The sequence below is a fragment of the Schistocerca americana genome, chromosome 2 (assembly GCF_021461395.2).
Source record: "Schistocerca americana isolate TAMUIC-IGC-003095 chromosome 2, iqSchAmer2.1, whole genome shotgun sequence".
NCBI classification, from domain to species: domain Eukaryota; kingdom Metazoa; phylum Arthropoda; class Insecta; order Orthoptera; family Acrididae; genus Schistocerca; species Schistocerca americana.
In genome coordinates, this window is record NC_060120.1 from 665226505 (window position 1) to 665249684 (window position 23180).

Genomic DNA, 23180 nt, shown 5'->3' on the forward strand with positions numbered 1-23180 from the left:
TGGTATAAAAAAGTAGGATTCATTATGAATAAGAAGGTGGGGCGAAGAGAGGGTTACTGTGAACAGTTCAGTGATAGGTTTGTTCTCATCAGAGTCAATACCAAACCAGCTCTGACAGTGATAGTTCGATTACACATGCCAATGTCGCACGCTGAAGATGAAGAGATAGAGAAAGTATATGAAGATACTGAATGGGTAATTCAGTCTATGTAGAGATGTGAAAGTCTAGTGGTCATAGGGGATTGGAATGCAGTTGTGGGGGAAGGGGTAAAAGAAAGGATTACAGAAGAGTATGGGCTTGGTAGGACTGAGAGAGGAGAAAGACTAATTGAGTTTTGCAATAAATTACAGTTAGTAGTAGTGAATACTCTGTCCAACAATCACAGGAGGTGGGGGTACACTTGGAAAGGGCCAGGAGATACTGGGAGGTTTCAGAGGTTCTGAAATAAGATACTGGAGTGTAAGGATTACCCAGGAGCAGATGATACAGACTCAGATCACATTTTAGTGTTGATGAAGAGTAGGCTGAAATTTAAGAGAGTAGTCAGAAAGAATCCTTATGCAAAGAAGTTAGATACAGAAAAACTAAGCAATGAAGAGATAGGCTTGAAGGTCTCTAGGGCTATAGATACTGCATAAGGAATAACTCAGTACGTAGTTCATCTGAAGAGGAATGGACATCTCTAAAAAGGACAGTCACAGAACATGGAAAGAAAAACAGATGTACAAAGAAGGTAGTTCCAAATAAATCTTGGGTAACAGAAGAAATACTTCAGTTGATCAATGAAAGAAGAAAGTATAAACATGTTCAGGGAAATTCAGGAATACAGAAATACAAATCACTTAGGAACAAAATAAATAGGAAGTGCATGAAAGGCACAAAAAAAGACTGTCAGAAAATGAGCTTTTGGCCAACAAGGCCTTTGTCAGAAATAGACATTACACACACACACACACACACACACACAGATGCAACTCACACACACACACACACATGAACACAATCTCTGGCTGCCGAGGCAACAGTTGCAGTCTGGCCTCAGCAGCCAAGACTGGTTGTGCGTGTGTGTGTGTGTGTGTGTGTGTGTGTGTGTGTGTGTGTGTGTGTGTGTGTGTGTGTGTTGCATTTGCATGAGTGTGTGTGAATGTGTGTGTTGTCTATTTCCAACATGTTGGCTGAAAGCTCACTTTGTCACAGTCTTTTGGTTGTGCCTATCTGCGACTCAACATCTCTGCTATATGGCTAGTAGCAACCAACCTTTTCAAAATACTGTTACATTCCATCCTGGATTTTCCATTTTTTTTAGGTGACGTGGAGCTAAGTTGAAATGGCTACATGTAAAATGTGAAGAAATGAAAAAAGAAATGATTGTCGGTAGGACTGACTCAGCATACAGAAAAGTCAAAACAACCTTCAGTAACGTTAAAATAAGGGTGGTAACATTAAGAGTGTGATGGATAGTCCACTGATAAATCCAGAGGAGAGAGGGGATAGGTGGAAAGAATATATATGGGCCTCTGTGATGGGAAAGATTTGCCTGATGTAGTAGAAGGAGTCAATTTAGAGATGGTTGGGGGTCCAGTACTAGAATCAGAATTTCAAAGAGCTTTGGAAGACTTACGATCAAATGAGGCAGAAGGGATAGGTAATATTCCATCAGAACTTCTAAAATCATTGGGGGAAGTGGCAACAAAACGACTGTTCACATTGGTGTGTAGACTGTAAGAGTCTGGTAATATACCCTCAGCCTTTCAGAAAAATATCATCCACTCATTTCCAAATATAACAAGAGCTGACAAATGTGAGAATTATCACACAAATCAGCTCAACAGATCATGCATCCAAGTTGTTGACAGGAATGATTTACAGAAGAATGGAAAATAAAATTAAGGAGGTATTAGACAACAATTAGTTTGGGTGTAGGAAAGATAAAGGCACCAGAGGGGCAGTTCTGATGTTGCAGTTGATAACTGAAACAAGATTAAAGAAGAATCAAGACATGTTCATACGATTTGCGGATCTGGAAAAAACATTCAGCTATGTAAAATGGTGCAAGATGTTCAAAATCCTGAGGAAAACAGGGGTAAGTTATAGGGAGAGATGGGCAATATAAACATGTATAAGACCCAAGAGGGAATAATGAGAGTGGAAGACCAATAGCGAAATGCTCGGATTAAAAAGGATATAGTCTCTCACCCCTATTGTTCAGTCTGCACATTGAAGAAGCAATGATGCAAATAAAAGAATTAAAATTCAAGGTGAAAAGATACCAACGATAATATTCGCTGATGACATTGCTATCTTCAGTGAAAGTAAAGAAGAATTACAGGATCTGCTGAATGGAATGAATAGTCTAATAAGTACAGAGCATGGATTGAGAGTAAATCAAAGAAAGACGAAAGTAGTGAGAAGTATCAGAAATTAAAACAGTGGGAAAACGTCAGGACTGATGATCACGAAGTAAATGAAGTTAAGGAATTCTGCTGCCTAGGCAACAAAATAACCAGTGGCAGATGGAATGAGAAGGACATTGAAAGCAGACTAGCCCTGGCAAAGATGGCATTCCCTACCAAGAAAAGTCTACCAGTAGCAGACACAGGCTTTAATTCGAGGAAGAAATTTTTGTAGATGTATGTTTGGGGCATAGAATTATAATGTAGTGAAAACCGGAAAAAAGAGAATCGAAGCATTTGAGATGTGGTGCTACAGAAGAATGTTGAAAGTTAGATGGGCTGATAAGGTACAGAATGAGGAGGCTCTGTGCAGAATCGGAAAGGAAAGAAATATATGTGTGAAACAACTGACAAGAACAATGGACAGGATGATAGAAAGTCTGTTAAGACATCAGGGGATAACTCCCATGGTACTAGAGGGAGCCAAACAGGGCAAAAACTATACAGGAAGACAGTGATTGGAATACATCCAGCAAGTAACTGATTATGTAGGTTGCAAGTGCTATTTGAAATGAAGAGGTTGGCACAGGAGAGGAATTTGTGGTGGACCACATCGAACCAGTCAGAAGACTGATGATTATTAAGAAAAAAAAAAAGATGTAATGGGGGCATGTGCAGCGTAGTCTCCATCCCAGAAGTGGATGCGCTGCCTGTTATGATGAAGCACACCAACCTTACACCTTACCAAGTTCCTTAACAGCCACCTTCTGTCTTACTTTGTTCCACCATAAACTATTATAGGTCTTATTACAGTGGTGTAGATGTTCAGATCCCAGTATTTACATAGGCCTTTCTAGTTTTCATAAGAGCGCTTTTGCTTAGAACATGATTATATTCTTTAAGTGATGAGTGCATGATAGTTCGTTATATGTTCCATATATTATTTGAATGATTCTTTTATCGAAATGATGTGAAAAAAGTCAATCTACAGGATATGTAGACAGTCTACAGGATAAATATAAACGATCAGCATTAAGATTAATGAATATATTATTATGTTTAGTCCTACTGATGCTATTACACTTTTTTTTACTGGCTGCCAGTTTTTAAGTAGAAATTTGTCAGTGGAATAGAAGGAGTTGTCCAGGAGAAATGATTTTAAAATTTGAAACTTGCTTCGCTACCTATTAGATATTTTATGTTGTTGCACAAATGATAAAAAAAAAGTTTTGCTGGATGTCGAACTTGTCTCTGAGCCCTGACAGCTTTAACAATGGATGATACAAGTCATTTTTCTCTCTAGTGTTGTAGGTATGGACAACACTGCTCTTCTCAAATTGTGATGGATTATTTATGACAAATTTCATTAGCGAATATATGTATTGTGATGGCACACTTAAAATGCCTAGCTCTTTGAAGAAGTACCTATGTGACGGCTGTGGGTGAACACCATATATCCCTCTTACTGCTCACTTCTGTGCAATCAATACGTTCTTTCTAATTTAATTTTATCCATATTTTGTAGCTGCAAACAAGACTGTGCTCAATACACTGGAAGTATGAATTAAAAAATGCCTTCAGTCACAAATTTTCATAGTTTATTAAATAGACGAGGCATTTTGGATCATGTGGGTCCATCATTAGGTGTAAGTAGTCTTAATACAGGATTTATTTCAGTTCTTGAATGAAGTGAAATATTCTGCATAATCCAAGAAAAGCGTTTTTAACTTTTTAGCACCGTCACACATTGGTTTTCCCACCCTGTTCATGCATATCACTTCACATTTGCATACACTTTTTTATAAACACTTCGCAGATGTGTCTCTGCTATTGTTGATATTACCCTATAGTCATTTGACAAGAAATATTAGTCTTCTTTCCATTTAATTTTATTTACCCCACTATATCTAGACAGCACCTTTGCACTTCCCTTTTCAGATTTTCTACCTTGCCTACCACAATCACACTTCTGACATTGCACACACTGACTTGTAGAACATCATCCTTCCACTGGTTAATTAGCCTTTTTCTCATGGTGACCTCCCCCTTGGCAGTCCCCTCCAGAGAACTATTCTGGAATCTTTTGCCAATGGAGAGATCATCATGACAGTTTTTCAATACAGGCCACATGTCCTGTGGATACATATTATGTGTCTTTAATGCAATGGTTTCCTTTGCCTTCTGCAGCCTCATGCCATTGAGCATTGCTGATCCTTCCGCCTTCAGGGGCATTTTCCCACCCCAAGGGCAAGAGAATGCCCTGAACCTCTGTCTGCTTCTCAGCACTCACTGACAAGTTATGTCAGAAGTCTTCAGCTGCCAATGCTCATGATTTTTTTCCAACATTTAAGCAGTGATGGGGTTCGAACTTGAGACCTAGGACGTTAATAAGATACTGACAGAGAGGGGGGAGGAAATAGACACAGAGGGAAAGAAGGACGAGATGGACAGATAGAGGGGAAAGAAGGAAATTAGGACATGTGTCAATTCCCATACATGTTTAGCAACTTCGAAACATTGCCATATTCACCAGTATTGTATATTACCCATCTTTCCCTAAGCTTACTTCTGTTTTTTCAGAGTTTCGAGCATCTTGCTCCAGCTTACACTGTTGAACATGTTTTCTAGGCATCAGACCAGCGAACATGTCTAGATTTTTCTTAACTTTTACTTCCACTATCAAGTGCAACGTCACAACTGTCTTTCTGTTGCCTTTGCCTTTCCTAACAACAAAATGACAGTCATCCTCCCACATAAATACAAGCAAATTACAATTACTCCACACTCAGTCAAAAACATTAAGAACTCTCATTGAGTTGATAATATCTGAAGTACAGTACGAAAATATCATTCTTCGCGTATATACGATGTATTCAGTCACGTACACGATACATCACTATCATAGGGAATGAAATATGCCTTTGTCAGACACCTTTAAAGGAAAGATAGTAAGACAAATATTAATCATCACCACCTACCTCATTCTTGAAGGTAGTGGAAATTGATGTATGCAAGAATCATATCACATCTCTCTCAAAATACGATACTTTGTCTGAATTGCAGTTTCAATATGGTTCTCTATAAAAAATTAAATTTTCCTTTCAGAAATCAGATTATACACAGTTTAAATGAAAAAAATCTTGCCAGCTTCTATCTCATGTTACTCAGCAAAATAATATGATTGCATGGTTCACAATATTCTCCTAGAGAAGTTCAAATATCTGAGTACTGGATGGTAACTGATTTTCATCCTATGTAATGAAAAGGATGTAGACTGTGACTTTAAGAAATCCAGGGACTGCACATAACGAAGCAGCACCTTCAACACGAGAAATAATCGCTACAGGAGTGCCACATGATTTGGTAATGGGACCGCTCTTGTTCTTGTAGTACGTAAATGATCTGCCATCCTCTACTGATGACGCAAATATTATAATCAAGCCTAATAGAGAAACTGCAACATCTGAAAATAAAAATAAAATTTCTTGACAGTTAGATGCTAGTTCTCTGTAATGGACTATCACTGATATAGAGCACAACACATGCAACTCTTAAGTGCAGAAGGCCTGGCCATACAATTAGCGGTAATGAATGAGACATCAACAAATTAAATGGGACTGTAGGCAGCCTCAAAACGCGTCGTAATTCTTTTCTGCCTCGCTCTTTCCACAGTCCAGACTAATGCACACACTTGTTGCAAAGGAAAGGAGGTTGAAAATGAAAGCACATGACTGGTAAAAATGGACTGATTTAGACACTACACTGAGAGACACAATTACAGATGCGTACGCGCTACTTGGCTCTCACGGCCCGTCTCCCCTGTCCCGGCCAGTTCTGGCCATGCCTTGTGTGGACGGCCGGAAGAAAAAATTCTTACCTGCAACGAGTGTCCAATTTATATAATTTATGTAACTAATTTATATAAATTACACAAATACAAATAATGACATGCAGCACAAGTTACACTGAACAAACAAGGAAATAAAGTGATTGAATTAATCTTGTTCACTGTAAACAAAAGAAACACTTCAGTTGTAATAGTGCACTAGAGTCTATGTTTCCTGTGGAACAAGATCTTCGACAGAGGTCGTTTATAAGTTCCCGTTGCTGAGCACACTCAAACAACTTGTACCATACCATCAGGACCAGGGTGTGTACCAACAACAACCCCAGACCGCCACACAAGGGGTGGCAAATTGTTTTCCTCCAGGAGAACCACGGTATCTGATTGAAGATTGTCCTTTGTTGATGACCATTTAGTTCTCTGTTGTAGTTGTGATAGGTAGTCCTTTGATCATCGTTTCCATATGTACTGCTTGCAGTGCTGGATGAGCTGCCATCTTGACAACCTGGATGATGGCTCTGAAAGCAAGCCCGGCTCTGGAATAGTTGTTAAGTGTTCACCAATAAGAAAATGGCCTGGAGGAAGGTATGAGAATTCATCTGGGTTGTCAGGAAGTTGTGTAATGGGTCGGGAATTCAAATATGCTTCAGTTTATGCTAGAAGTGTGTATAATTCTTCAAAAGTCAGCACTTGGTTTCCCTCGACTCTCTTCAAATGTGTCTTGATGGATTTTGCCTGCTTCCCACAAACCACCATAATGCAGGGCATAGGGCGGGACAAAATGCTAGTGTATACCACTCTGCGATACATAGTTCTGGTCTTCTGGATTTGGGTTGTGTGAAACTGACAGCTGAACAGTTTATGCAGTACATTCAGCTCATTTCTTGCACCCACAAACGTCTTCCCATTGTCACTGTACACGATTTTGCAAACGCCTCGTTGTGAAATGAATCTTCGAAGAGGAGCAAGGAAAGCTTGGGAGGACAAATCAGTGACAAGCTCGGTGTGTACTGCCTTTGTTGCCATGCAAACGAACAAGGCAATGTAGGCCTTTGTCCTAGTTTTGCTCCTCTTTTCTCCAGTCCTTACGTTTAGTGGCCCTCCACAGTCAACCCCACAATTAAGGAAAGGTCTGCTTTGCTCTGTATGCACTGAAGGAAGTTCTTGCCTTGCCATAATGAACTGAGTTCAGTTTGCTTTTCTTAGGGTTTGGTCGGCCATGTTGTAGTTCTTCAGTTGCCTTGTAGTAATCTTTCTGTTGCACCATACGAATGACTGCCTTCGATGCTGTATGAAGTTTTGCTGTTAGGTTTCCACTATACCTCTTGGTGGGTTGCCAATTAAGATTGTTTACATACCTCAGCACATACGCCCTAACTCTTTGCAGTTTTGGCCATGAAGAATAATGTTGGGCTATCTCATTCACAATGCAAGTAGTTGCGAGTAAGCAATCATGTTGAATATGTTTCTCTGGTGCGTCAGCTGATTCCTCTGCGTACTTCATGGCGTTAACAGCCCATGCTGATGGTGGATGATGGAGGCAGCAAGGACCTGTCCACCACAGCTTACTGTCGCCTTGTTGTTGTGATGCAATTTCTCGTGAAATGATGTCAGTAGGATTACTCTTAGAGGATACGTGGTTCCAGTCTTCCACTGCAGAGAGTTACTGGATTTCAGAGACACGATTTCCAACAAACTTTTCCATGACGTTGGGTCTTTCGCCAACCACGCTAAGACAACAGTAGAAACTGTCCAAAAGTAAGTTTTGCGATGTTTAAGTGTAGTCCAGATTTAACCTTCTCCATTTGTAGTCCAGATTTAACCTTCTCCATTTGTAGTCCAGATTTAACCATCTCCATTAATCTAGCCAGTAGTACAGCTACGCAAAATTCAAGTCTTGGCAGTGATATTTGCTTGATTGGTGCTACTCTGGATTTCGAAGTTTAAAGCTTGATTGAGAAATTATTTCCTTCACAGATAATTCTAAGATAAATGCAGGGCCCATATGCTTGCTCGGAGGCATCTGAGAATCCATGTAGTTCCAGCCACTTTATTCCTTGCTGATCACTCTTCGTTCCATATGAATGCTATTCAGTGAAGATAGATGGGTTACTTACCTCTTCCCACAGTGTCTTCAGGTCATCTGGTAACGGCGTACCCCATTCTATTTGCTTTATCAGAGGTGTTGTAGAAACACCTTGCAAGTCACTACCACTGGTCTCAGAAGACCCATTGGATCGAATATACAGGCAACCTGAGAAAGTGTACGCCGTTTAGTCCAGCTTGCGTTACTGTTTTGTGCATCAGTGGCTAAGAATTGGAAGATGTCACTATGAGGATGCCACAACAGACCCGAAGTCTTCACTGTTTCTTGCTGCTCGTTGTCCAGACTCCACAGTATTTGTGCTTCACGATGTTCAGGAAGGATGTTTCCCAGCAATCCTGAATCGTGTGCACACCATTTACGATGAGGAAACCCTCCACTGTGAAGTAATCTAATAAGCTCTTCCTGCAGACTGAGTGCCTCCTCTACGGTGTCAGCAACGCTCAAAACATCGTCTAGATAATAATCTCTTTCTAACGTGTTTGCAGCCGAGTATGTTGTTATCTTCTGCTAGTTGTAATAGACATTTTGTTGCTAAAAAGGGCGCTGCTGCTGTACCATAAGCTACTGTTGTTAAACGATAAGCCTTGATTGGTTCGTTGGAAGACTCACGCCATGGAGTTCTTTGTAGATCTTGATCTACCTTTCCGACTTCAATCTTTCTATACATTTTCGTAATGTCAGAAGTATATGCGTGTTTGGAAACGCAGGACAATTGTGTGTAAGTCATCTTGTACTGTTGGTCCAACCATCAAGATGTCATTGAGGGAAATGTTCGATGATGTCTATGCTAAGGCATTAAAAACTACTCGAAGTTTAGTAGTACTGCTTGATTGTTTAAGCACTGTGTGATGTGGCCTGTAATACATGCAGTTCTCCGTATCTGTGGTCATCAGTTCCATACGACCCAAATCTTCATATTCTCTCATAAAACTGACATACTGTGCCCTTAATTCTGTCTGTCGCTGTAGCCTTCTCTCTAAGAGTTGTAAGCAGCATGTAGCATTATTTACGGACTCTCCCAGTGCTACATGACTATCTTTCGCTGATAGTTTCACCATGAATTTACCATTTGCATTCCTCTGAATGGTTTTTGCGAAATGCTCCTCACATAATAGCTCTTTTTTGTGTGCACAGAAACAGACTTAATTTCTTATTGCTCCCAGAACCTTTCGACCTGAATGTTAATGAATGTTAAGGTTGGTATTGCGTGCAAGGCATGACAGTACTACTCGAGCATTGGACCTACTGAATGCAGAGGTATCTTTCCTGACACAGTCCAACCAAATGATGTTTCCTGTACGGTTGGGTGGTTATCTCTTTTCAGTTGACCAGGCTGCAATACGTAAAAAAAAAAAAAAAAAAAAAAAAATCGATGCTCCAAGCAGAAGATCAATCTCACCATGTTTGTTAAATGATGAGTCTGCTAACCTTACGTGCTTAGGAAGCTGCCAGGTGGAGGCTTCAAGGGATGCTGTTGGGAGTGGCCCTGTTATACGCTGTAGTAATGCACAGGCAGCATGTGTGCCGTAGTCAGCAACTTTTGATGAAATGTACACACTGCAAACGTGCGACGATTCTACTCTTTGAACATAGCTGATGCCACTCATTGGTATAGGATGCTGACTGGGCTATAGTCCCACCCGATCCGCTAAGCTCCTAGATGTAAAGTTCATTTGTGAGGCACCGTCAAGAATTGCCCTGCGTTCGTACACCTTCCTATTTTTGTTGGCGATGTATACAAATCCAGTAGATAAAAATACTTCTTCACGTTGGTGGCCTCCTTTCACTGTGTTGTATGTTTGCTCTTGTTGTATATCCGTTTCTTGGTTTCTACTGTCACTATTGCTGGCTTGTTCCTTGTGCAATAATGTGTTGTGGTGCCTGTTACAAATGAGGCAGTTGCCAGCACGGCATTCCTTCTGCCTATGATTCGAGCCCGTACAGCTGAAACAAAGTTTTTGTCTGTTCACGAAGTCTATTCTGCTAGCAGTGTCGCTATATTTGAACTTAGGACACCTACTTAGCTTATGCATTGGGTTACAGAACGCACAGTCGGGAGCACTCGCGAGAAATGTACGTCGAAAACTGTACCCTTCTGCGGCCGGCTGCTTGGACTGGGGCAGCATTTTGTCCGGATGAATGAGATCTTAACATCTGACCTTGTTTCTAGAAATGCCACCAGATCTTTCAGACGAGGAAATGTGGTGTCAGCTGTTTTACATTCCCACAGTTTCCTCAGAGTCACAGTAATGTGAGCCAACGAAATTAGCGAGAGCAATATTTCATGCAATGGAATGCCGACCTGCATTACCCTAATCGTGTTCAGATTTCTTATTAGCTGATTAATTAACGTCTGTAAGTCCCTAGTAGATTCAGCTTTGACGTTGGGCAGATTCAGAAGTTCTTTTACATGCAAATCAACAATTAACTTGGGTTTGTTATACCTTTCAACGATCAAATCCCGTACAATCTTACTTTATGTAACCGTAAGTTTTCAACCAGCTTACAAGGTTCACCAGACAACATGACGATAAACAATAATATCTCTGGACATCAGTTAAGGCTTCGTTGCTAATGACTATTGCTTCAAAGGTATAGAAGAAATGCATGAATTCTGCTATGTTACCATGGAATTTCGTTAATAAAATTGCTGGGAGCTTTATTTCACGTGCACTGCATGAACTTGCAGACCTGGTGGTAACACAACATTTGAGTGGAGTAGTGTCGCTATCTTTGATTCTAAATCTAGGGTAGCATTCATCTCACGCTAGGTGACGAGAACCCTACGTCATAATGACGTAACGCTACGTCATCGTGACGTAAATAACCTAAATCGACTAAATGAGTACGTATATTGATCTTTGCAGTTGTACTGATAACGTCAAAGCTAAATGTAAATACGTGTCTGCAAACGAAGTGGCAGGAGTTGTGTGATATGCTCATCCCAGCTGAATAAATTGTTAAATGTAATCCCAACAGTTTGCGATGTTATTGTGTATTTTTGAACATAATTAATGTCTGAGCGAAGGAGCCATAACGAAATAAAAAAAAGCTTGTCATTCTTTTTAAATCCGATGAATCGTGCATAAATCGTGTCGACAGAAAAGTGAAGTAATTAATTATTAATCTGCAATCCAAAGAATGTTGGATGTTATTGTCTGTTTCATGAACGTAACGAATATCTGAATGAAGGAATCATAACCATAACGAAAGTTAAAAAAAGTGTCTAGTCATGTTTTCAATCCGATTAATATTGAATAAATCGTGTGGATAAAAACATGAAATAGGAAGAAATTAGTGTTTTGTATTTTTATGAAATCCAATGCATTGTACATAATTCATATGGGCACAAACGTTAAACTGAGAAATTGAAGTGGTTCTGAAGATAATTCCGAATGTTGCCAGAAACATTAAACCATCTTGTTCCAGTTAATTTTGCCTTCATGTTGTAAATCAACTAAGAAAGACAGTGAAATCTTCATGGATCTGCTCGAAAGTTCTCTCATCTCCGTTAGAGCCCATGTTCAGAACGACGTACACGCTAGGTAACACCGGACAATAGGACAATGAAAGCACATAAACAAATAACAATGCAGATTCAAGACGCACTCAACAGTCGATATATACAGAATGCACACAACAGTCGATAGTACAACTCGTGAAACTCATGATGACGCGTGCCTACGTCACTATGACGTAGGGCTCTCCTCACCTAGCGTGAGATGAATACTACCCCGAAATCTAAGCACAAGTCTTCAAAGTTCAAATGACTCCCTGCCTGCATCGTGGGATTCTTCTGCATCGTTAATCTCTAACTGAGTTTTGGCGTCGTTGTATTCATCTTTGCTTGGATTTAGCAGTGACTGCCTTACTCTGATGTCGTGCAACTTCTGTGTTATGGATAATATCAGAGGAGGATGTTAAAGTTCACCGGACTTGGATACGATGTGACGTCATTATGACGTATACACGCTACATCGAAAACGATAGAAACCGTATATCGACTATTCGACTTTTGTGAACTTTCGAGAGGTTGTGACAGGGTAGCGCTGTGCTCTGCGCCATTGGCTTATGAACAGTAGACTCCAAAGCTGAACTGAGTATATGATGACCAAACACATTGGTTCTCCGAGTAAGAGACCTTTACTGGTGCCATCTTCTGCAAGCTGCATCCAGCAAAAGTAACGAGACTTCTGCATAGTTTAAGGTATCCGCTCACGTTGTGATGCAATTCGTATTTTGCATAATCTTGTCTAGCAAATTATACTGCTGACATAAACCACATTGACATGGCCAGGTACACGCTAAAACTATTGTGGTTGTATACATGACATAATATACAGTACGTCTGGTTTATCATACCACCATGGAATGTTTTGACAGTGCATTCAATCATTTCATACGTCAATCAGTACTAGACACTGACCTTTAGTTAAGATTACAATGAGAAATCCACTTCCCCTCCTATTTCATCTCCGGTCGACGATTTTCCTTCAACAATGCCTCATATTTTTCTTTTTAAGTTCGAAATTCAATCATTCTACACACCAGTCATTACTGGACACTAAGGTACCCGTCTCTGCGGTCCGAGTGTAAAATTACTTGGAATTATGGTTGATAAAAGACTATCTTGGGATGGACATATAAATTACTTAGCTAACGAACTTGCACGAGTTCTCTTTCAGCTATATAAATTAAGAAAAAAAAGTCAGCAAGAGTATACTGCTACAATCTAATATGTACTGACAAGACCAATTGTATGAAACCATACTAAAATGTTGATGATAAATAAATATTATTTTCGGCGTAAGCATTCAATACAACAATCACACAATCTATTCTGGTCGGGACATAAGAAGACTTCACTTTTTTACGAAACGTGTTGTCCGTGGTGTTTTCAAGGCCACGGTCGAGAATATTTCTATTAATATCCAGCTCTTTTACTTTTATTTTGGAGAAATACGAAATACATATACGCTGCCACACTGAGCTGTTTTCAGAATCGCACGGGTCAAAACAAACATCTAGCTGACGACAGTTTAGAATCTCGAACGTTCGTGAAAGTCGATATGTGTGTTAATCGACTAAAGCGTATATACGTCATAATGACGTCACATCATATCCAGGTTGGGTGAACTTAGCATCCTCCAATATCAGATTTTGGAGGCAAAAATGTGTAAAGGATATTCCCGTTCATTAATGTCTTCTGGTTTCATATCCTGGGGTGACTCACAATAGAGGAGAGAAGTGTTTGTTGCACAGAAGTGTGTAGTAAGGGTAACATGTGGTGGCAACTCTAGAACCTCCTGTAGACAACACATTCACAGTATATTTTCTCACGTACAAAATTTGTTGTCAACACTCAATCACAGTTTGAAAACAGCTTTAAAAGTCATTTTATAACACTAAAAGGAGAAATGGCTTACATGAGCCTTATTGTGGCACAGAAAGGAGTTATGAATTCAAGCATAAAAATCTTTGACCACTCACCTGGTGATGTCAAGATTTTACTAGATAATAAAATTAAATACAACTAGAAACTGAAATCATGTCTCCTTGACAACTCCTTCTCCTCCATAGAAGAATCTGTGAATGTGTAAGGCCATTGTGAGGTTGTTTATGTAGGTGTGTGGTCTTTAAGAGAAAGAAAGATTAGATATTGTCACTGTATTTATAGGCATAGAAAAAAAGTAAATAGACAGCTTTTGACCTTCCTGTAAAGGGCCAGCATGTTGCCGAATTTTTCAGTGAGAAACTGTTGTGTAATATACTCGTTACCCTTCATGAAAAGGGACTGTAATAATGGTCTATGGAATAAGCAAGTAACTAACTAATTAACCTATAGGGGGCACAGAACATTGCATCATGATGTGGGAAAGTGACACCAACCACACTTACTCTAGCACTCTGGGCGCAATTTACACAACTTTATTGAGTGTTGTCCACTACTAGAGTTATGACACTGGAAGCAACATTGAGGAGTGTCAGCCTGTTACTGATGCTGCTTGTGCCAAATGGGAGAGAAAGTAGTCCCATTTACAACTTCTTATGCATGTCTCTTTGACAGAATGACAAACTGTTGCTACCCAGTGAATGAAGCATCCCATACTGACTAGTAAATTTTGCTATTCTGTATCATTACCGGATGGTCACTGTGCTGATGACACTATTTCAAACAATTTTGCAATGTGGATAAAGTTGTCGAAAGTCGGGTTCAGAAAGGTGACAGCCTCAAACAGAATTTCATAGTCAGAAATGAAACAAACCACATAACTGATAAAAAAAATCCCATATGACACTTTACACTCTTTATAAATAAATTTTCATTTGTGATTGAGACACTGGACATTGACAATGACTGACTGACCTTCTGTAAACTGTGGATCACTTTGCATAAATGATTACAGGAAGACAGTAATAGGGCACTATTAGATCTAGTATCAGCAACCTTATTAACTTCCAGTAAAGAAGGAACCATCGTGAAATTATAACCTCAGTCTAGTTACACTTGTCGAAACTGCTAAATGGCGTTCGTAGAAGAGACAATGCTAAAGCCTTTTGTTAAACCATTGTTACAATAATGCTGTTCGTTTCTTCATTTACTGTGACATATGTCATTTCTGATGGTACAGTAACTGCTTCTGGAGCTACTCTTGTTGCAGCTCTCACTGCTGCTGCTGCCACAAGTCAAGAAATCATGTGTCCATAATGCACACACAGTGACAGAGTACAATTGTCATTACCACCTTTTGTGTGTCTGCATGTACAAAAAAATAGTGTGCATAGTGGCCAACAGAGAATCTCGAACTTTCAAAGAAAGTGTAAGAATGTCAAGATTGTTGTGAGCTAGTGTAACAATTCAGTACCATCCTACGTGGACTACAAGCACACAAGGAGGGTTGTTATGCATCAATTTCACACCCATGTTGCAGCTTTGGCAGCCAAAATGGGCTTTACCCATGTGAGGCAATAAATTAACAATTTCTATATCAGTTGCGGGGTCCATATTGATACTGAAATCCAAAGGGGAAACAAGAGTGCCTGTTACTATCCTTGCAGTCAGTTTCCATGTTACACTGATGTCTTCCGTCAAGCCAAGTTGTTATGGATGCCGGAATTCTCCTGATAACTCCAAATTCTCAATTCCTATTCCCTAATACTACTACTAGTATCACTACTGCTACTAATACTCTGCAGAGGATATCTTTAACCACTTGGTAACAGCAGAATTTCCGTTATATCTCTTACGTGACCAACATGGGAAAAAGTATGTATAAGAAGAATTTTCCATACGTAGATACCAGTGTCGAAACCATGAAGCCAACACTGAGTAAATGTAGATATACAAAACTAAGAAACAAAACATACAATTAACTTCCCATAGATCACAACAAGCTTTGAGAAACAATTTCCTGCACAAACCAATCAATTCAAAATCATAATAGCAACATATTGTGGGCAAAAACAAGGACCTTGCTTCACTTGATAGTTAAAATTTAGCAGTTTATGACTGTAACAAAATCAGTTTAAAACTGAAAAATGAAAATGCTGAAAAAGAGAAAGGCTTTCATGTTGTTACAAACCAGTGACTGCTATATTTATTGTTTTTGATATGATTACTTGTACATCAAATAAAATGTATTATGGTTCTCACACTTCATATCCAATGAGAATCTGAATTTGAGGGAACAAATTTTTGGCTTCCCAAACCACTAAGTTCCAATAACTTTTGTTCTTGGCATCACTGCTTAAAAACAAACAAAGCAGTATGTTATTGTATGTACAATAATTCCACACAATATAATACTGCTTGGTATTCTGTTTTAACACATTCATTACAAATGTTGGACTGATAAGGAATGAGGAGGTTCTCTGCAGAATTGATGAAGGAAGGAACATATGAAAAACAGTGACAAAAAGAAGGGACAGGACGATAGGACATGTGTTATGGCTTCGTGGAATAAGTTCTGTGGACCTAGAGGGAACTGTAGAGGGTAAAAACTGTAGGGGAAGACAGAGATTTCAATATATCCAACAAATAATTGAGGACATATTGTGCAAGTGCTACTCTGAGATGGAGAGGTTAGTGCAGGAGAGGAATTTCTGACTGACCACATCAAACCAGTAATAAGACTGATAACTCGAAAGAAGAGTAATCAATGGAAAAAAAAAAAAAAAGTGAAACCTTTCTGATACTCGTCCACTGGTGTGTCACATCCTTGTAAGAATTGTCTGTACCACAGATGGAATTAAATTATTGTTGTACAACAAAAAAATTAAACAAAGTAATCTTCTTGCTCTTTACATCTACACTGCAGAGAAGCCAAAGCCGGTGTGGGGAGCATTAGTTCTCCCATCTCAACCCTTTTGTTTTCTTCTTCTGTAACTGCCCATGAAGTCTTTCTCCCATTTTTTCTGTGAACGCTTTCAAATAGCTTCAAACTGAAATAACAATTATGAAACAGATGTAAATCAATGAAATGGTTTATGTGGCAATGAAATAACTGATTTGCTTGACATACTGAGTGCAGAAACAATAATTCAGTGGCTGTTACAGCTTGACAATAAACTTTCATTTCAAAGGTTTGCCAGATACAAAACAAAAATTTCCATTTATCCCAAGACTTTCCATTTCTGCTGACAGTGAATTAGGAAGGACTGAGACCATGGGGAAGTTACTTGACCTTCCTGCTGCTCCTAAGTGTAACTTATTTTGTACCAGGAAAATGAGGTCTGAGAAAATTTCTGGAAAACTTTTGCCAATCAAATGGGGACACAATGTTGGGATCTGTAATAGAGCTGATCAGATGAAAATTATGACATGTTTCTGAAATTGCTTAAGGAATAACGAATGCCCTTTCCTCATAAAATATTTGAACTATATGTGCTTGTATCTTTTGTAACACATGGTGTACACTGCCTTTCAGCTGGACATCAACCACTAATTGCTAGCACAAATACATGGAAAGGAACTGTGTCATTGGTACTGATATAATAGAGCTTGAACTACCTTTGAACAATGAAGTTGATTAAACAGAGTTCTTGCATTTTCTCATGGTTTCATTTGATATTCACACATAACATCAAGAGCCTTTCCATTTGAGAACAAACTATGCACATACTATTACACTAATCTGATTATAGGAAATTTCTCAGAAACACTTCTCATGATGAAAAACATTCCAGCCGTATTTAAACTAATATACAACTCCAAGAGAGATATGTGGTAACTGCCAATGAACTTTATATCACAGAATAGTTACAGCCCAACATATAAATAATTAGTATTATATAACTGTACACAAGCTGTGGTAATGAAAATCCAGAATGATGTGTGCTGTGTCATCCGAACAAGACACACCCAGGGCAAAAGCACATAGAGGCTCACTATATGTGTGAGTTTGACCAGCACCACGGGCGGCACTGAGGATGAAGATATCGACTTCGCCTAGGCCAATTGCCAGCCAAGTATAATTCACCAATGGTGGGATGACAATGGACAGAAGCCTACTCGGAAGCTAGAAAAGCAGCTCTCCCCCACCCGGTTATAGATCATCATCCAGGGCTGACTGAGAGAGGGAACATCATTTAGAGAACTCTTAGAAGTGAACAGACAGTTGTTACAAATTGTATTTGCTATGAACTGTGAAGTTTATCTACGATTATTTGTACTTAGCCATTGAGGGCCATTTTTGTGTTATATTATGAGCAGTGTCGCAGACTTAATCAGTAACAAGTCACAAAGATAGGTAAACCTTTGTAACTCATTTGTGTGACTTTGTTGCTAATGTGTTGGAGTGTTGTAAAACCTTCGTTCTCCTATCCTGTTACCTGACCCTGGGGCATAGCTGTGTAATAGTGGCAGGGAGAAATAGTCTTAGTGGTGTACTGTGCGAGAAGCTGTTTCACACTCTCACAAAAAAAACCATAACAACAGCGGCAACTCGGCCTTCACAGCAGCAGCGACAAGGTCTTTACAAAACTGGTGACAAGGGTTTAAAAAATGTGACTCCTACACATACTGCATGTGGCATTGAACCAAAAAGAGGCTACAAAATGTTTCTGTCTCTCTGTGTGATTTGTAAGCAATCCCATAAAGCACTACATGTGATTGTGGGAGAACTGTAATAAACATGTTGCCTACCATTCATATCCTTTACTCATTCAAATAAGGTGTTAAAATAACAAGACTGTCGTGAGCTAACATTAACATTCTAATAATATCCAGTATGAAATCCAAGTACACCAGCAAGGCCATTGTCAACAGTCAGGTATGGTGCAAACTTCAAGGCTTCGTTAACGGCAGCAATCTGATTAGAATGTTCAGGAAAATGAAGCAGTGGCAACCACCATTCTTTGAAGGCTTTCACATTCCATGTCACTCATGGCCAGGCTTTATTTCTACTGCAACATAACATGTCGGATTCCCAGAAGGACCCTAAAACTTGTCTGATGTAGTTGCTGCTATTTAGATTATTCTCAGTATGTAACAATAGAGATCACATCTGTTGTCAGTTGGTGCACTGAACCATCAAAGTTGTTTGTTTGCTATGCCATTCAACAAAAGTTGTGACCAAATTGATGTCAACATGGCTAAGCAGCAGTTGACAAGTGCCAGAAAGATCTGGGAAAGAGCTACCTGACTGAGCAAATATTTTCATATTGTGGTGTCTTTGCTGGCCCACTGAAAGCTGTTCTGAGGTTGTACCAGGTTGCCAAAGCACAGAATAACATGTACAGAGAGGAAGCACTCCTTCCCTACACCATTGTCTTGGGCTCTATTCTTAGTCCTATTAGATGACAGCAGATGTAAGGCAGGTTGCCTGCTTACTTGCGGTAGACTACAGTAAAGACATTTGTGCAAAAGCCTTCCTGACATCGGAGGGTAGCCTGGAGGGGAGGCAGAGGGCAGAGGGGAAAGCACTAATCACATCGGTGCAGATAGCGAGGCAAAGCATATCACAACAGATTAGTTATTCGCTGTATGATGAAGTGACAGACTGCTGAAAGCAGCTTGTGCTGAAAAATAATCATAAATAGTCGAAAGGAGTGCCCTATCAAAATTTTTTACTTTCACTTATTGTATTGCTGTTCACTGTTTCAATTGAAGTGGCTGGTTGGTTCACTAATAGGGATGGCATGCTCCAAGCTGTTGTGAGCCAATATTCACAAATAGACTTTGTGCTAAGAACTGGTGCTGTGTAACAGATTTTATGACATAGTGTCACAAAGAAATTCTGTTGCATACAGCTGTAAATGAGCATTTCAGGCAGTTACATGCATTCCAAATAATAATATGTACTTTATACATATTTAACCCTTTAACTGCTCTGGACGCGTTAACGTGCACGCCTTTGTACCTGTCCCTGTGTGCTCTGAATGTGTTTACTCATGCCACCAGTCCTTCTACCTGGTACTCTGACTGTGTCTATGATAGACACGTTCAGAGTACCAGGTAGAAGGACTGGTGGCACGTATAACCACATTCAGAGCACACAGGGACAAAGGCGTGCATGTTAACACGTGCAGAGCAGTTAAAGGTTTATAGGACTTTTTATATACAGTGACTATTAAACATACAGGGGCTGAATAAAAACATCAAGCAGTTAGATAGGGATCAATAAGTAATGTCAATATCATTATGCAACTAGATGATGCTTTATTCAGCTCATGCTGGTTGATAGAAAGATTTTATGTTCAGTTTGTTAGTTATGCTCATAGTGTTGTTGTTCATTACTAATGACTTAGTGAAATGCCAGCACATTTAACCAATTTCTTTTCTGAATTTTGTAGTGGGGTAACTGCTTGTTTTTATATTGGTTTAATAAAGACAGCACACAATCTTGTTCAAACATTGGTGACGTAATTCCAGTGTACTGCAATCAAGAAAACCTGAATGTTATTGAATGGAATATCATTATAACACCAAAAATAATATGCCAGTACATTAACTGCTTGATTTGCTTGCTTTGATTTGCTTACAAAGCCTCTGTGGAGTTAAGAGTGTCTTCTTCCTCACAGTGCTGTAGGCTCACAAAATGTATTCAGTCCCTATATTAAAGAACAGATACATAACAAGGAAAATCCATATCTGGGATAGGAGGGCCAAATGCTAATGTTACAGAATAATTCTGCTTGAAATAACTGCTTGTTTCTCCCCATTAAAGATAGATATAGCAGGCACTTCTTTACCTAGCACGATAAAACTGCCATGGCGGTTTGATAAAACTGCCTCACTATGTCTACAAAGCAGCTGTAGCAATTAAAATAAAAAGCATGTAATGTGAGACATAAAGTGAGCAAGTGTCATAAAGGAACATCATTCTGTTTTATGCCAATGGTGAATATGTGTAAGTGATTGGAAGGAGAGGAAAATTTGCATTTAATAACTGGTCTGCTTCTAATATCACATATGAAACTTTCAAAATGATACTAAAATACCTCTCTCAAAAAATACATGTTGAGCCTCCTGTACATCATTGAAATAACATTTTATTCATGAAAATCTTTGTCCTGAAATCCCTTTCACTGTCTTTTCATAAGGAAGATATGTTAACTAGTTGGAAATACAGTAGCCGATTTGGTAACAGTCTATTTAATAAATGCAGATGTTGTTTCTTTTTGTGAGATGTGCTTCATATAATACTGTATCTGAGGCTATTTGGCATAATGTGATAAATGTCACAATGTCTTAGCTTCAGTGATTCCACATATGGTTTAATAAACAAGACAAACAGCTCACTGTTGATTCCTCGGTTTCCATCATTCTCAAATGTCACCATCAAAAGTTACTTGTAGAAGGATGGGCACAAATCAGGAAAACATTACCTTGTAATTAAGAGGAAGATGTATTTCATAATATCACATAGAAACTGATATTGGTTTCAGACATCGGAGTGCTTCCCTGAAACCCATCAGACTTAAACAGGAACATGCGGTAGGTATAGTGAATACAAACACTCTCATGAAAAGAAGTAAATTAAAAAACTTGACAGGTTTGTTGAACCAACACAGCGATTTATCAATGACTAAATTGTAAGTAAAAACACACAAAGTTAAATATCAAACATAGTAATGTGAAATTAGAGTTTGACCTTGTAGTAACAAAGTTGGGTATGCAACTCTTTGCCCCATGTAGTTTGGTAGCTTTTGAGTCTTTAGTTGGATACATTTCATTTAAAATCCCAAGGAGCTCATTCTACAGCCGTACCTTACACAGCATTTCTAAAATGTATTTCTGTTGCAATGAGCATGTCTGATGTCGAAGCCAGTGAGGGTACCAATGTTCAGTATACTTCATCACTGAATTCAAAAGGCTGGATTTTACACCAGACTTGTAATGTTAATTTTTGAAAATGTCACTGAATAGTCCTAAATTAGATGTAACTATGGCAGTTAGATTTTCCAAGAGCCTCTTAGTTCTCTCACATCCTCCATGGACACGTCATTTGGGTTATCAAATATGTATAGTTTGTCCACATTCTCTGTTGTCTTGTTCCCTTTAAGCAGAGCAAAAATGCATGTGTCAAAATTAAATTTTTTGACACATTTATGTGCTAAGCAGTGCACTGCACAGTCCTCCCCATAACTCTAATTCTTCATCACTGTGCATAAGCCCAGGTGCTTCAAGTGCAGATTCTATGGAAAAATGTGCTTTACTGTCTATGTTCATGCTAAGACTAAGGGCCATTGATGTAACAAAGTCGTTGCCCTCCAGCACACAATTGTAGTCCTCACTGGGCTCACAGTTCGCCAAACTGAGAGGTGTCATTAGTGATGCTACCACAATGTGCTGTAAATTCCTGCGAAATTCCTGGCAGCTGGGATTCTTGTTAAATGAAATGATAATTAAATGGACACCCTAGCTGCAAACAGGCGTTGACGTACTTCATTGGGGACATGTTGAAAATGTGTGCCCCGACCAGGACTCGAACCCGGGATCTCCTGCTTACATGGCAGACGCTCTATCCATCTGAGCCACCGCAGGCACAGAGGATAGTGCATCTGCAAGGACTTATCCCTTGTACGCTCCCCGTTAGATCCACATTCCCAACATGTCCACACCACTACATTCGTAGTGCGCCTAATAGATGTTTGCCCATAATACTCATTACTCGTGGCAGATTAATCTACCAAATCCCGTGCGAGTCCGGGCATAGCGTGTGCGTTCGCACAAGAAGGTCAATGGCTGGGAAGCCACATTTTTTAACTATATATGACGGTAGTATCTGTTCCCGAAAGAACAGTTACCGTGGATGACCATGCAGCATGGGGAGCGTGCAAGGGATCTCACGGGGAGAGTGCAAGGGATAAGTCCTTGCAGACGCACTATCCCCTGTGCCCGCGGTGGCTCAGATGGATAGAGCGTCTGCCATGTAAGCAGGAGATCCCGGGCTCGAGTCCCGGTCGGGGCACACATTTTCAACATGTCCCCAATGAAGTACATCAACGCCTGTTTGCAGCTAGGGTGTCCATTTAATTATCATTTCATTTCTACCAAAGCTGCATGGTCATCCATGGTAACTGTTCTTTCGGGAACAGATACTACCGTCATATATATTCTTGTTAAAACCTGACTGTTGGCGGCTCATTGGAAATGTTTTCTTTATGATCCTAGTTCACCTGTGATGTCAAGAAGAACTCAGAGCCTCAGTTTTCATGTCCTTCCACAGCTTTAACAAATCATAAACTGCCTGTTGAAGGCCAATAAAACCCAGAGGGAGTGCACAGATTTTTGTGGAGGGTTAATGATCTTCCAAGTTTCTAACCAGACCAGAGAGTCCTGAAGGTAATAATCTAACCAACTTGTTTGGCTGCTTAGAGCACAGGTGAATG

General features: G+C 39.5%; 1 non-coding gene across 1 annotated transcript; it reads right to left on the minus strand.

The window, feature by feature from the left end:
* Positions 1-22258: 22258 nt before the first annotated feature.
* Trnat-ugu lies at positions 22259-22333 on the minus strand. The gene has a single exon. It is a non-coding gene; the product is annotated as a tRNA-Thr (tRNA).
* Positions 22334-23180: the final 847 nt, after the last annotated feature.